At 39.1% G+C, this 15,881-nt stretch overlaps 1 protein-coding gene across 1 annotated transcript in view; it reads right to left on the reverse strand.

The window, feature by feature from the left end:
• The window catches only part of RTN4IP1 (reticulon 4 interacting protein 1), a 55,349-nt gene that overhangs the window by 24,532 nt on the left and 14,936 nt on the right, over nt 1–15,881 (reverse strand). The window lies entirely within an intron of this gene.

The raw sequence follows: 15,881 nt of genomic DNA on the forward strand, positions 1-15,881 counted from the left end.
TTTTTGGTTGCAGCCGTCATTGTTGTTTGGCGGGTCCGGGCTGGGGCTTCGAACCCGCCACCTTAGGTGTACGTGGCTGGCACCTTAGCCGGTTGAGCTATAGGTGCTGAGCCAAGCGGATATAACTTAATAAACACATAAGATGTTTTGAACCAGAGGGCACCTGTAGTTCAGTGGTTAGGGCGCCAGCCACATGCTCCAGAGCTGGTGGCTTCGAACCTGGCCTGGGCCTGCTAAACAAACAAACAAAATAGCCGGGTGCTGTGGTGGGCGCCTGTAGTACCAGCTACTTGGGAGGCTGAGGCAAAAGAATTGTTTGAGCTCAAGAGTTGAAGGTTGCTGTGAGCTATATCCACAGCACTCTATTGAGGGTGACATAGTGAGATTCTCTCTCAATAAAAAAAAAAAGTTTTGAACCTATAACTAGCCCAATGATAACCAATTCCAAAACAAAGCTGTTCAGCTTTCCAAGATTATATCACGCAAGGATTTTTATTTCAGTTTCACCGAGAAGCTTTAAGTCAGGCATCCTATGAACTCTTTACCACAAATACCACAAACCAAAAATATCAATACCTGTTTTTTAAGTAGTTCAGATGGTATTTTGTAACATATGTCTTACAATTTTTCTATGCTAAAATTACCATAGCTACCACTATAAAATTGGGGCTCTGTTTAGAGTGTTAGACTTAATTGCTAAGAAAAATCACATTCCTGACCACATTCCCGCCAAAGCAGAATCAATGCCCTAAGTACAGACAAGTTCCTTCCCGCCAAAGCAGAATCAATGCCCTAAGCACAGACAAGTTCTGTCAAGCTCATCAACTTTCACAAGTGGAAGTCAATCTCACCTGCGTTTTGACTTCCTGCTCAGCAGATGAATGTGCCCTATCAGCACAACCACCCCTGTGTTCCTCAGGGTTTACTCACCATAGTCTTCCAAGGGTGCTGAGCCATGAGATTATGGATGAGTTGGGGTTGAGGGGGTAGAATGAGGGATTATAAACCCTCTGAAATTGTGACTTTCCTAAAATAACATGCAAAATCTGGTGTGGTTATGTGTATGTGCACTGGCAAGGAGAGGAATTCAGACCTATCATCTATTTTCCAAAGAAGTATGTGATTCAAAATAGAATCATTGGGGGAAAAAAAAAAATCACTGCTTTACATAATCTGACCTTTTTTTTTATAAGACAGGTCTCATGTATTGCCCAGGCTGGTCACAAACTCCTGGCCTCCCACCTCAGTCTCCCAAGTAACTGGAACCACAGGTGCAAGCCGCTGTGCCTGGCTATGTTTTATTCTTGAATTAAGCCACGGCTTCAGAGAATTGTCCACCTGGATTTCAGGTCCTCAGAAACTTGTTTGTATTGAACTACACTTGGTGTCACACTACCAATCAAGTGCTGAGGGACATTATATAAAGTGATTGTTTGACATGTGATATTTTCTTGCCTAAGTAGATACTACAGACAGAATTCTTCATGAGAAGTCCCATTATAGGTGCCCACAGAAACAACTTTTTCTGAAGACTAAGTGGTGGGAATATCTATGTTATTGCCATGTCACTAAAAATTGCGTAACTGCTAGATATGTGTCGCTTCTGCCTTTTGTGAAAGTCGGTGAACTTGACAGAACATCTCTGAACATGGGACATTTACTCTGCTTTGGCAGAAATGTGGTCAGGAATGCGATTTTTATTAGAGAGCAATTAAGTCTAACACACTAAAAAGGGTCCCAATTTCATAGAGCTAACTCTGGTAATCTTGGCCAGGAAAAACTGTAAGACATATTTTACTACCTATCTCTAGCAAATATACCAGATCTTGGAACATTCATTCTGTCTATAACCTTAACTCTAGTTTCCTTTCCCCTTTTTCCCTCTCAAACCCATATCAGAATATGGGTTGTCACCCTTTATATTTTAAAAGTTTGCAATTACTAAACCTGCTGTTCCCTCTGAAATTAATACTATTCAGTGTAATTAATACATGTCTCCCTACAAATTATGTTCTAGAAGAGTTACTTTTAATTTCAAAGAATTACAAATTGTGAAGAAGAGACTGTTGAGAAAACAGCTCCCCAAATTATGGCACTCTGACACACTGAGCACCGTGAACCAAAGCAGCCTCAGAACCCAGGTCTCTCTGATGTTCTCCCACCTTCTTCCTCTCTTATCCCTCTGCCCCTCCCATAGCAAAGGAAGAGACTTTCCTCTGAAGTTCCCTTATATGACCAAAGGGAAGTTCCTCCAGAAGAAATGTAATCATCTTGGGCCTTTTTCTTATAATTTTATCAAAAAAGATAAAGTCAAAGGAAAGAATACTAAAGCAGATGCCACACTCAGAGCACAGATGAACTTTGTCCCACATTATTCCTGGGCCCATTCATCTGCCCTAAAAATCATTTACTCTTCCTTAAAATTGCCTCTCCCACGTCCTTCTCCCCTATGAAAAGGGTATTTAAGCTTTAAACGTCTGGTTCTTCGTGTTTCATACTTTGAGTTCTGTGCACCTGCATGCTAATACCTACACAGGGCTCTGCCACAGATACTGTCAGCAACTCTACCTCTTCCAGCAGCGGGACTGCCACATGCCTACACATGCAGCCCAGGGACCTGAGAACCATCCTCCCCAGGCCCAATGCCAACCCCGACGGCACTCACCAGTCATGGGCCCAGGGGACAGCCCATTCAAGGCCCACCACCATCATAGCTGATGCCTGCATGCGCTGACCAAGTGCCTGAGAACTGGTCTACTGCTCTCTTTCCCGCCTCTCTCTGCATTCCTTCTCTGCTCTCTCTCTTTCCCTCTCTTCCCCCTCGCTCTTCTCTACGCTACTCTCTCTTCTCTTCCCCACTCTCTCCTTATCTCTCTCCCCTCTTTTCTCTCCTCGGTGCTGCTCTGCAGCCCCCCCCCCCCCCCAAAAAAGACCTTTCGTACAAAAAAAAAAAAGAACTGGTCTACCAAGAGTCCACTGCCCACTCTAGCAGCCAGGCCCACTGCATGCCCATTGCTGGAGCAGTAGCCTAAAAACTAACTTACCTAATGTCCCCATCCTCAGCAAACTGCCTCACAACCTCCACAAATAACTACAATATAAGCCTCTAAAGAACTTGTAGACACTACTGATTTTGATTACAGCCCAAAAAAGAAAAAAAATTCATAGACTACCCAGAACCAAAGCCAAAGCACCCTATTCAACCAACACTACAGATAAATATTTATGGAAAAGGTCTTTTCTCTACTAAAGATACTTCATGAAACTGGAAGAAGCCACTATTAAACCAGATGTGTAGGGTGGTGCCTGTGGCTCAAGGAGTAGGATGCTAGCCCCCATATACCAGAGATGGCAGGTTCAAATGTGGCCCTGGCCAAAAACTGCAAAATAAAATAAAATAAAATAAACCAGATGTGCAGATATAAAGACACAGAAACATGAAAAAGAAAACATGATACTTACAAAGAAATCTAATAGTTCTCTAACAACCAACCACAAAGAAAGGGAAATCTACAAAATACTTGCAAGAAAATTTAAATAATGATTGCAAGGAAACCCATCAAGATACAGAGAACACAAATAGACAATAAAAAGAAATCAGAAAAAAGAATGAGAAAAATAATTCATAATCTGAATGAGAAATTCAATAAGGAGACAGATACCATAAAAAAGAACCAAACAGTAATCTTAGAACTGGGCAATTCAACAACTAATATTAAAACAACTTTGACAATAGACTAGATCAAAGCAGAAGAAATAATTTCTGAACTTGAAAGATGGTCTTTTGAAATAACCCAGTGAGACAAAAATATAAAGAATAAAACAGAATGAAAAAGCCTATATCATACCAGATGCTACTAAGCAAATAAATATTTGCATTTTGGGAAATCCAGAAGGAGAAATGATGGGGAAAGGCATATAAAACCTATTTAATAAAATAGCTAAAAATTTCCCAAGTCTTGGGAGACACAGACATCCAAATAAGGGAAGCTCAGAGATCTCCAAACAGATTCAACACCAAAAGGTCCTCTCAGTGGCACATTATAGCTAAAGCGTCAAAAGTCAAAGACAAAGAGAGAAATCTAAAAACAGCAAGAGAAAAGCGTCAACTCACATACAAGGTAATCCCCACCAGATTTCTCAACAGAAACCTTACAGGACAGAATGAGAGTATATATTCAAAGTGCCAAGAAAAGAAACATTTGGCCAAGAATATTATAACTAGCAAAGCTAACCTTCAGAAATAAAGGAGAAAAAGTCTTGTTCAGACAAGCAAAAAGAGGGGGAATTTATCATTACTAGAGCAAGCCTATAAGAAATGCATAAGAAGCTCAGTGCCTGTAGCACAGTAGTTACGGTTACATGAACTGAGGCTGGTAGGTTCGAACCCAGACTGGGCCAGCTAAACAATGACAACGTGACAAAAAATAGCTGGGTATTGTGGCAGGTGCCTGTAGTCCCACCTACTTGGGAGGCTGAGGCAAGAGAATCACTTAAGCCCAAGAGTTGGAGGTTGCTGTGAGCTGTGACACCACAGCACTCTACTGAGGGCGACAAATAGTCAGACTCTGTCTCAAATAAAAAAAAAAAATGCATAAGAGAGTCCTACACTTGGAAACAGAAGGGCAGTCTCTATCATTATAAGAGCACACACACAAGTATACAAGTCATTGGTAGAGCAGATACGAAAATGAGAAAGAGAAAGTAATTAAACATTATCACTACAAAAAACCACCCTACCACAGAGAGAAATAGTAAGAAAAGAAGAAAGGATCAAAAGATACACAAAACAATCAAAAAGAATTAACAAATAACAGAGTAAGTCCGTATCTATAAATAACAACCCTGAATGTAAATGGTCTAAATTCTCCAACTGAAAAATATAGACCGACAGAATGGATTTAAAATGGAAAAGACACAACTACATGCTGCCTATAAGAAATTCATTTCATATGTAAAGACATACAGACTGAAAGCTAATGGATGGAAAATGATATTTCATATAAATAGAAAACAAAAGTATGCAGGAGTAGCTGTACTTGTATCACAAAACAGATTTAAAGGAAAAGAAAAAAGAGAGAAAGGTCACTATATGTATAATAATATAGGAATGAACTTAGCAAGAGAATGTATCAATGTAAATATACATGCACCTACCACCACAGCACCCAGATACATAAAGCAAATATTGTTAGAGCCAAAGAGAGAAATATACTCCAATACAATAAGAGTTAGGACTAAACCACCCCACTTTTAGCCTTGAACAGATCCTTGGAAAGAAATCTGGCACAGAAACATTGGACTTAAAGTGAACTATAACTAATAGACATTTATTTGTTAGGCCACAAAATAAGTCTCAACAAATTTTTAAAAGTCAAAATCACATCAAGTATCTTCTCAGATCACAGTGGAATAAAACCAGAAATCAATAACAAGAACTTTGGAAACTGTGCAAATACCTAAAAATTAAATATTATGCCCGTGAACAACCAATGGGTCTATGAAGAAATTTAGAAAGAAATCAAAACATGTCTTGAAACAAACGAAAGTAGAAACATAACATACTAAAACCTATGGAATACAGCAAAAGCAGTCATAAGAAGGAATTTAATAGCAATAAATACCTGTATCAAAAAAGTATAAAGATTTCAAATAAAAAATCTAGTTCTGTACCTTAAGAAACTAGAAAAGCAACAAATGAAACCCAAAATTAATAGAAAAAAATAATAATGATCAGAGCAGAACTAAATGAAAAAATAAAAAAGGTCAACAAAATGAAAGTTGGAGTTTTGAAAAGATAAACTATTAACTGGACTCAGAAAAGAGAAGACCCAATGAAATGAAACAAATACATTATAACTGATACCACAGAAATATAAAAAAAATCATTAGAGACTATTATGTACAACTATAAGCCAATAAACTCAAAAACCTAGAGGAAATGAACAAATTCCTGGACAAACACAACCTATTAAGATCAAAAAGAAACTGAAAACCCGTACAGACCAGTAATGAGTAACACAGTGCATCAGTGTCTATCCACTTTCTGTTGCTTACAACATAACACCTGAAACTGAGCAATTTATCAAGAAATGATTTCTTTACATTTATGGAAGCTGAGAAGTCCAGAGTCCAGGGGTCCCATGTGGTGAGCACCTCTGTGCTGGCAGGGACTCTGCAGTCTCCCAATGCAGCTGGGCATCCCCTGATAGTTAAGGTCTCTCTCCCACTCCTATAAAGCATCAGTCCCACACCCCCTGATAACCCACTGATCCATTAACTCATCCAACCATCCATTAACCCCTATGCAGACTACTCCATTCATGAGGGCAACACTCTCATGACTCCATCACCACTTATAGGCCCACCCCAGTATCACCACATTGGGGATTAATTTTCAACATGACTTCTGGAGTGTATGAATATTCAAACCATAGCAATTAGTAACAAAATGTCTCCTAACAAAAAACAGTCCATACACAGATGGATTTACTGCTGAATCTTACCAAACTTTTACAAAAGTGCTAACACCAACTCTTCTCAGATTGCTCCAAAAAACTAAAGAGGAGTAATATTTTCCTAATTCATTCTATGAGGGCAGCATTACCTGATACCAAAACCACACAAGGACATTACAAAAAAAGAAATGATAGGCTAATATCCCTGATGAACATAGATGCAAAAAATGTCAGCAAAACACAGTAGAACAGTGGTTTTCAACCTTCCTAATGCCTCCTAATGCCGTGACCCTTTAATACAGTCCCTCATGTTGTGGTGACCTCCAACTATAAAATTATTTTTGTTGCTACTTCATAACTGTAATTTTGCTACTGTAATGGATTTTAATGTAAACATTTGATATGCAGGATGTATTTTCATTGTTACAAAGGGGTTGAGACCCACAGGTTGAGAACTACTGCAGTAGAACCTCTGGAAGTTACCCACCCAAGTGACTATAACAAACTGGTCAACATTTAGAGGAGGTCAACATAAGGAACTTCCATTAGGTCACATGTGGTGCCTGTCCAGTCTACGAAAATTAGGTCAATTTAAGGAGGTGGTCAATGCAGGGGGTGGTCAACTATGGAGGTTCTACTGTACTAGAAAACCAAATCCTACAGGACATCGAAAAGATAAAATACCATAACCAAGTGGGATTTATCCCAGAAATGAAAGAAGGACTCAACATATGCAAAGCAATAAAAGTGATACATCACATCAAAAAAATTAAAGACAAAAACCATATGCTCATCATAGATACAGAAAAAGCATATGACAAAATTCAATGTCCCTTAATGACAAAAACTGTCTTCACATTAAGTACAGAAAAAACATACCTGAACAAAACAAAGGCCACATATAACAAACCCAGAAATAGCATTGTATTGAATAGGGAAAGCTAATCGTTTTTCCTCTAACAAGTGGAAAAAAACAAAGATGCCCCTTTCACTATTCTTATTAAATACAGTACTGGAAGTACTAGTCAGAGCAATTAGGCAAGAGAGAGAAATAAAGAGCAAGCTGGAAATAAGGAAGTCAAACTCTAACTCTTTGTAGATGACAATATCTCATATACAGAAAGACCAAAAAACAGAAATAAATTCAGTAAAGGGGCAATACACAATATCAACATACAAAAATCAGTGTTTCTACATACCAATAACTATCTGAAATAGAAATCAAGAAAGCAATACTACTTATAGTAACTTTAAAAAATACTGAGTAATAAATTTAACCAACGAAGTGAAAGATCTCTATATAAGAAAAAACAGAACGAATAATGAAAGAAACTAAAGGAAACACACAAAAAGGAACAATATCCTATCTTCATGGACTAGAAGACTATCATTAAAATAACCATACCAACCAATGCAATCCACAGATTCAATTTAATTCCTACCAAAATTTCCATGACATTCTTCACAAAAATAAAAAAAAAATCATAAAATTCACATGGAACCATAAAAGACCCCAAACAGTCAAAACAATACTAAGTGAAAAGAACCAAGCTAAAGGCACCACACTACCTCACTTTAAATATACTACAAAGCTATAGTAACCAAAACAGCATAGTATTGGTATAAAAAAAAGATAAATGGACCAATGAAACAAAATAGAGAACTCAGCAATAAATCCACATATTTGCAGCCAACTGATTTTCAACAAAGATGCCAAGAACATACATTGAGAAGGGAATACTGTCTTCAATAATATGCAGAAAAATGAAACTAGATTCCTATGTCTTACCTTACACAAAGAACACAAAATGGATTAAAGATTTAACCCTAAGATCAGCAACTATAAAACTACTAGAAGAAAACAGAGGAAATGCTTCAGGATATTGGTCTGTAGGCAAAGATTTTATGGGTAAGACTTCAAAGCCACAGGCAACAAAAACATAAATAGCCGGACGGTACCACAACAAACTAAAAAGCTGCTGGACAGTAAAGGACGCAATCAACAGAGTGAGGAGACAACTTATAGAACGGGGGAAAGTATTTGCAAACTATTCACCCAAAAAGGTACTAATATTAGAATGTACAAGGAACTCAAACAACTCAACAGCAAAAAAAAAAAAAAGAAAAGAAAAGGAAAAGAAGGGCGGTGCCTGTGGCTCAGTGGGTAGGGCACCAGCTCCATATGCCGAGGGTGGCAGGTTCAAACCTGGCCCCGGCCAAACTGCAACAAAAAGTAGCTGGGCGTTGTGGCAGGAACCTGTAGTCCCAACTACTTGGAAGGCTGAGGCAAGAGAATCGCCTAAGCCCAGGAGTTGGAGATTGCTGTGAGCTGTGACACAACGGCACTCTACTGAGGGTGATAAAGTGAAAGTATGTCTCTAAAAAAAAAAAAAGAAAAGAAAGAAAAGAAAAAATTAACAATCCAGTTTAAAAAAGGCAAAAGATATGAATGGGTATTTCTCAAAATAAGGGCGTACAAATGGTCAACAAGTCTAGGAAAAAAATGTTCAACATCACTAAAATCAGGGAAATGCAAGTCAAAACCACAATGAGGTATCATCTCATCCCAGTTAGAATGGCTATTACCAAAAAGACACACACACAAATGCCAGTGAGGACACAGGGAAAACAGAACTCTTTTATATACTGCCGATGGCAATATAAATTAGTACATCATGGAGGTTTCTCAAAACACTAAAAATAGTACTACTATATGATCCAGCAATCCTATTACTGTGTATTTACAAAAAAAAAGGGAAATCAGTACATTAAAGAGAAGATCTAGAGATCTCTTCCCAACCCTCATGTTTACTGCAGCACCACTCATAGCAGCCAAGATATGGAATCAGCATAAATGTCTAAATGTATGATGAAAGAAAACATGGCCTGTGTGTACCATGGAATATATTTACCTATAAAAAAGAAGGAAATCCTGTCATTCATGGCAATGTGAATGAGCCCAAAGGACACTGTGTTAAGTGAAATAAGCCAGACACAGAAAGACAGAAATAGCACTCTCATTAATATGTGGGAGCTAAATGAACACGAAGTCACAGAAGCAGAGAGTAGAACTGTGGTTATTAGAGGTTGGAAGAATGGGGAAGGGGAGGATAAGAAGTTGCTTAATGGCTCGGGGCCTGTGGCTCAAGCGGCTAAGGTGCCAGCCACATACACCTAAGGTGGCGGGTTCGAATCCCCAGCCCGGGCCCCAGCTGCAACCAGAAAATAGCCAGGCGTTGTGGCGGGCGCCTGTGGTCCCAGCTACTTGGGAGGCTGAGGCAGGAGACTAGCTTGAGCCCAGGAGTTGGAGGTTGCTGTGAGCTGTGATGCCATGGCACTCTACCCAGGGGGCTAGCTTGAGGCTCCGTCTCAAAAAAAAAAAAAGAAGTTGCTTAATGGATACAAAGTTATAGCTAGACAAGAGAAGTGAGTTCCAGTGTTCTACAGTAAATATTCAATGTATATTTTCAAAAAGGTAGAAGATTTCGAATAGTCTCACCATGAAGAAATGATAAATGTTTGAAGTGACGGATATACTGTTTTCCCGATTTCATCATGACATGTTGCTTACATATATCAAAATATCATTCTGTATCCCATAAGTATATACAATTATTATGCGTCAACATAAAAGGAAATACAATCAGCCCTCCGTATACTTGAGAACCTAGTTCCAAGACCCTCATGTACACTGAAATCTGCAAGGACTCAAGGTATATATCCCCACACCACCCCCCAGTCTTACACAGAAAGCTCTCCATAAAGTTTTGCATCCTGGGACTATTGTTATTTTCAATCCACATTTAGTTGAGAAAAATTTGTGGATACGCAGACCTGTGCAGTTTAAACCTATGTTCAAGGGTCAACTCAACTATAAGTATACACACGTATACATACATTTATATGCCTTTTCTCCTATTAATCTAGTGTCAGTTTACTTCAGCAGAGTAAGTTATAGAACCTTGAGAGGGTGGAAGGGAAGTTCTGTTGCCCCAACAATCAAAGCCCTTCATTTTAAACATTTTATACCTTTAGTGCTTCCTAAATGGGGAAAACAGCATTAAAACTGTTTCATCAACACATCCCAAATTAATTCACCTACAAAATATTGTTCTGTCTTACTTTTGGTCATTCTTACAGAAATGTAGTTAGTCAAACTCTCATTTAAATTCTTCACAATCTAATCACCTCTACTCTCTGACCTTTCATATTTCCTGAACAGAACTCTTCTCCTCAGAAATCATGGTCCCCTCATTTTCCCCCCACATTGGCCCATTCTTCCAGGCTCAAGAATGCCTTTGCTGCCTGCTAAGGCAGCAGTTCTCAACCTGGGGGTCAAACAACCCCTTTCACAGGGATTGCCTAAGACCATCTTGCATATAAGATATTTACATTACAATTTATAACAGTAGCAAAATTACAGTTATGAAGTAGCAACAAAAATAATTTTATGGTTGGGGATCACCACAACATGAGGAACTATATTAAAGGGTCGCAGCATTAGGAAGGTTGAGAACCACTGTACTAAGGTCTCCCTTTCCTTGAAGGTTTAAATCTTGGTTTGCCTCCACAATACCCTGACGTGGCCTGGATCTCATTCTATACCACATTTGGTATTTGTCACGCTGTTATCTATCATTCATATGCTCTGCTTCCCAAGCCATTCTGCAAGCACTTTAGGGTGGAGATGTCACACTGTGCCCTGTGCTGGCCATACCACCATGGATGCAGCAGGTGCCTTATCAATATTTCTTGACTTTAAAATCACCCAATCAGGGCCAGTGGCCAAGGCAAGTGGATTGCTTGAGTTCAGGAGTTGGATACCAGGCTGAGCGAGAATGAGACTCCCAGCTCTACTAAAAAATATCCAGGCATTGTGACAGGCACCTGTACTCCTAGCTGCTCCAGAGGCTGAGGCAAGAAGACAACTTGAGCCTGGGAGTTTGACGTTGTTGTGAGCTGTGATGTCAGAGCATTCACCAAGGATGACAAAGTGAGTCTCAAAAAATAAAAAAAAATAAATAAAATAAATCATCCAATTAGCATTATATCCTAGGATCAAGACAGCAACTGCTACTACCGCAAGTGAGGGGGGATCACTTGGCTACTTGGAAAATGATATGAAAGTTTCCTCCAGTAAAGAAGAGTATGAGAATAATTTCTAATTCTCTCCTTGTGAAGGCTGAACACCAAACATAGTATTCAGTATTCCGGTTTAGGACCTAACTGCCTGACACATCTCTGACCTCATTATTATCAGTTAATCTCTTCCCCATAGCCTGCAATCCAAAGCAGTCTCATTCATTCCCTCAAATAAAAAAGCAAAAATGTGTTTCCCAGCAGGGCTTAGCCGGAGAGGTCCTGCACTAGCAGTTTCAGTTCCTTGTATCACCACCTGGTGGCAACCCCAAAGTGCAAAAGCAGCAAGGAACAGGCCCAGTGAAGTGCTCTTCACTTGTGAAGAAGGGCAGGGAGAATATTCTCTGGGCCTGCAAACTCCACCTTTTGTGCAGATTCAACTAGGGTCTGTACTTTTTTTCTTCAACAGAGAGAGTCCCCAAAAGGACATCAGGCAAAATAAATTTCCATACCAGCAATAAGTTGGTTTGTCTTCTAAGGTTTGAAATCCTGTGGCTGAACTAATTGTTCTTGTACTCTTCAAAGCACTTTCACTCTTCAAAGCACTTTTACTGCAAAAGGAAAATACTGCTGCTGTTGCTTGCCTCCCCAGGACCCTTCACTTAAGGGCTACACAGTGGGAATACTTTTTACCTAGCTTGCTCTAAAAGCCACACTACACATTCAAACATCAAAGCAAAGCCTATTTGTTATAGTGAAGAAATATATGATGTATTGTTTGTTGGTTTATAGAAAGGGCCCAAGAAACACTTCCAAAAAGCACTGTAATTCAAAACGGCCAAGGTTTTTAGTCACGTCTCTTACGTCTTATGTTCACACATAGAGCTTCTTTTGAAGTCAATAAAGATTGCAGACAAGTAGCAGATACAAAAAATATGGGGAAAATATGAGTAATTATTACATACTTACTCATTCTTAAACTCTAAAATCTAACTTGCTCTGAATTCTTCGTAAACATACATTAGGGTACTAAAGCTACATTGTTTTCTTTTCCATGACTGAGTCACTCTTTTTATTTAGGATTTGGATACCTAAGTCTACAATTTTTTAGAATTAAAACCTTATAAAGCAAGATATCAAAACCTTAAGTGCCTTACCAATAAAAAAATACACAAAACATGCTACAAAAGAGCGAGAGATCAAGAAATAGAAAATACCTTCAAGTTTCTACACTCCGACATGGCCGCAGAAAGCTCTGAATGTTCGGGCTGAGTGTCCAGAGACCTGAGTTCTAGTCTCAACTGTCTCACTAATAGAATCCTAAAGTCTCAGATTTATCGCCTATGAAATGACCATGGCAGAGATGTACTCAAAGAGCCACTCTCAATCTAATTTAAACTTCTATTTTTGTTTCTCTGCCTTTCTAACATAGAAGTATATGTTTGTGATTCCCCCATATAGTATACAGTGTTTCCCCAAAAATAGGACCTACCCAAAAAATAAGCCCTAGCAGAATTTCTATGCATTTGTTAAATATAAGCCCTACCCTGATAACAAGACCTAGTTCTGGGTGTGGCTATGCAGCATATCTGCATAGCCACACCATGCATTTCAGCGTGGAGCAGTAAGGAAGACTGGAATACCTTTTATCTGCCACAGCTCCTTTCTCCAAGTCATTAGCACTTGAGCTGGTGCACATGTGGTAACCGTGGTCGCAGGAATCCTATTGTGCATGTGCGAACAGCTAGGGGAAAAGAGTTCATGCATCAGTAGCACCAGCCCCACCAACAAGGTCGGCTCCCCCTGTCAGGTTCCAGAAGAAGATGATTTAACTGTATTTGACTAAATGCAGATTGTTGTATTATACTTAATAAAAATAAGACATCCCCTGAAAATAGGTGTCTTCTTGAGAAAAAATAAATATAAGACAGTGTCTTATTTTCGGGGAAACACAGTAATATGTGATTCCCTGAAACCACAAGAGCCACATCACAAGATTAGAATGTCATCTATTAAACCCTTATCACTTAGAAACAAAAATGATTTAAATAAGGTTATATCTTCTATCAGTCAGAACAAATGGTCTTTCAGAAATATGGATGATGCTGAAAATGTATCTCACATTTCACCTTCAAACACAAACTTTAAATCTGGAGGAAAAAAAAGTAAATGGTAGCAAAGTATTTTAGCATAATATGCTATGTTTGCGCTTTGAAATGAATGAGAAACTTCATCTGAATCAGTGGAAAAACAGCTACAAGAGAGCTCAACCAAATGAGACCAAGACAGCCTGAGTTCTATGCGTCCCCTTCTACTAAGCCTCTGTAATTCACATTGACATTTCCCAATTTACAAAAGAGTCCATGTGTAATTAGATGTCTGGAAATTTACACACATTTTTCCATGAAAACAAGGCTATTTATACATCATTGTAAGGTGCCCAGGGTAGCCATTTATGTGAATAAAGGTTTAGTTAACCCAAAATGGGCCAAGAACTTTATATGCTAACTGCGATCAGTTAAGATTGCTGTCTCCTTCCACTCCTGTGCTCCTTCATCATATGTTCCCTCTTGTCAGGAGATATTCAATTTGGCTAAAGGGAAGTTTAATTGGAAAGTCGTTTGTTTCAGCTTTAGTGGGAAATACTGAGTGGTCCAGGGTCAGTTCTGCATAGAGTTAAGTTATTGCCAGCTGTTCTGGTTTAACAAATACCTTCCAGGAATATTCCTACCTCTCACCAAGTCAACTCAACTAAGCAGCATAACATTTTACTAAGAAAAGACTGGGCACCACTGCCACCCAGCACAGGAGCATGTGAGTAAGGAAGAAGAAATAAAGTTAAACAAGGCTGAAGACGTAGAGAGCCAGAAGCTAGTCAGTGGGAAAGTCGAATTAAAAGATGTAAAACTTATACCACTGAAGCTATGGTTCTCAACCTTCCTAATGCCGCAATGTATTTTCATTGGTAAAAAGGGGTCGCAACCCACAGGTTGAGAACCACTGCACTAAAGGAAGATATTAACAACAAATTAGTTAATAAATAAAATAGTATTTTAGAAGAAAACATTATTCACTGAACAAGAAAACTTGAAATGCCTTGAAATCTTACAGCTCATAAGTAAAAGACACTTGTCAAATTTGGAACCTGCTTTTACATTTTATGTGGCACAATGAACTGTGCAGCAGAAAGGGAGGGAGCAGGTTTGTAAACAACGTCAGGTTTGAGGTTAAGGTAAATCGCAACTGAAATGAGGAATACAAAGGAAGAGTCGGGGTGAATAAGTTTTGTTTTGCACGAGTTTGATACACAGAAGAAATATTTAACAGGAGCTCAGTAGAGAGGTTGGGGTCGGAAACACAGACCTGTAAATTACCGAACTGTAAAAAGCAGCTGTGAGTAGCCAAGAGAACCTGGGGAGACAGGAGACGGAGAGGAGGGATGGAGAGGAACACTGAGAAAACAGCACATTTAAAAGGCTGGAGAAAAGGCAGAGTCTTTTAAAAATGACGAGAAATGATCAAAAAGGCAAGAAAAAACTTAAAAGAGTCTAATGTCCCCAAAACCATAAAGTGAGTACTAAGGAAGTGGTCAACAGTGTCAGATACTTCAGAGAAGTCAGATTAAAATAACAACTGAAAAATGTCACTGGGCTTGGCAATTTAGTCAGCTATGACCCTAGGGAGGGCAGCTGCAGCTGAAAGGCAAGTCCAGATGCTAGAGGACAGTGCACTGAAGAGTAAGTGACCTTTAAACCTCACAAGACAGTTGTCCTAGTCACTTACCGCAACTTGCCAGGAATGAGGTTTCCACTATTCCTCTAACTGAGCTATTCTGGGGCTCCCTGCAAATGGGGCCTGGAGCAGAGGAAGATTCATTTGGTCGGCCAGGCCAGGCCAGGCCAGAGCCCCACTCCCTCTTCCCCCAAGTCCCACAATTTCTTCATGCAAGTAAACCACAGGGGTTTCCTTCTTCTTCCTTCAACCCATCTAAACATGCAATAGGTGCAAACAAAAGCCCAAAGTCCACAGGGTGGTAAAAATGAAGCCTTTGAAGCACAGGGTGGGAGAGTGAGGAACAGGCCACAAAGGCACTTTACAGAAGAAAGCTTTGTAATCACCAGGCAGTCATTTTCATTTCAACATAAGCATAGTGGTAGGGGAAAATCCAATGTTTTTAAGTGTGAGACTGTCTAATTCAATAAACGGAATAAATCAGACATCTAATGTATGCTTACATAACAAAATTTTATTGTCATAAAGCCTAAACTCAAAAAAGAAACAGTGAAAAGTATTCCTAAATTGATTGCATTGAGTTTCAAGCATATACAATTTTTTTTTTTTTTT

Source organism: Otolemur garnettii, unplaced genomic scaffold (genome assembly GCF_000181295.1).
Source record: "Otolemur garnettii isolate 467f Iridium unplaced genomic scaffold, OtoGar3 scaffold00002, whole genome shotgun sequence".
In the NCBI taxonomy this organism is placed as follows: Eukaryota; Metazoa; Chordata; class Mammalia; order Primates; family Galagidae; genus Otolemur; species Otolemur garnettii.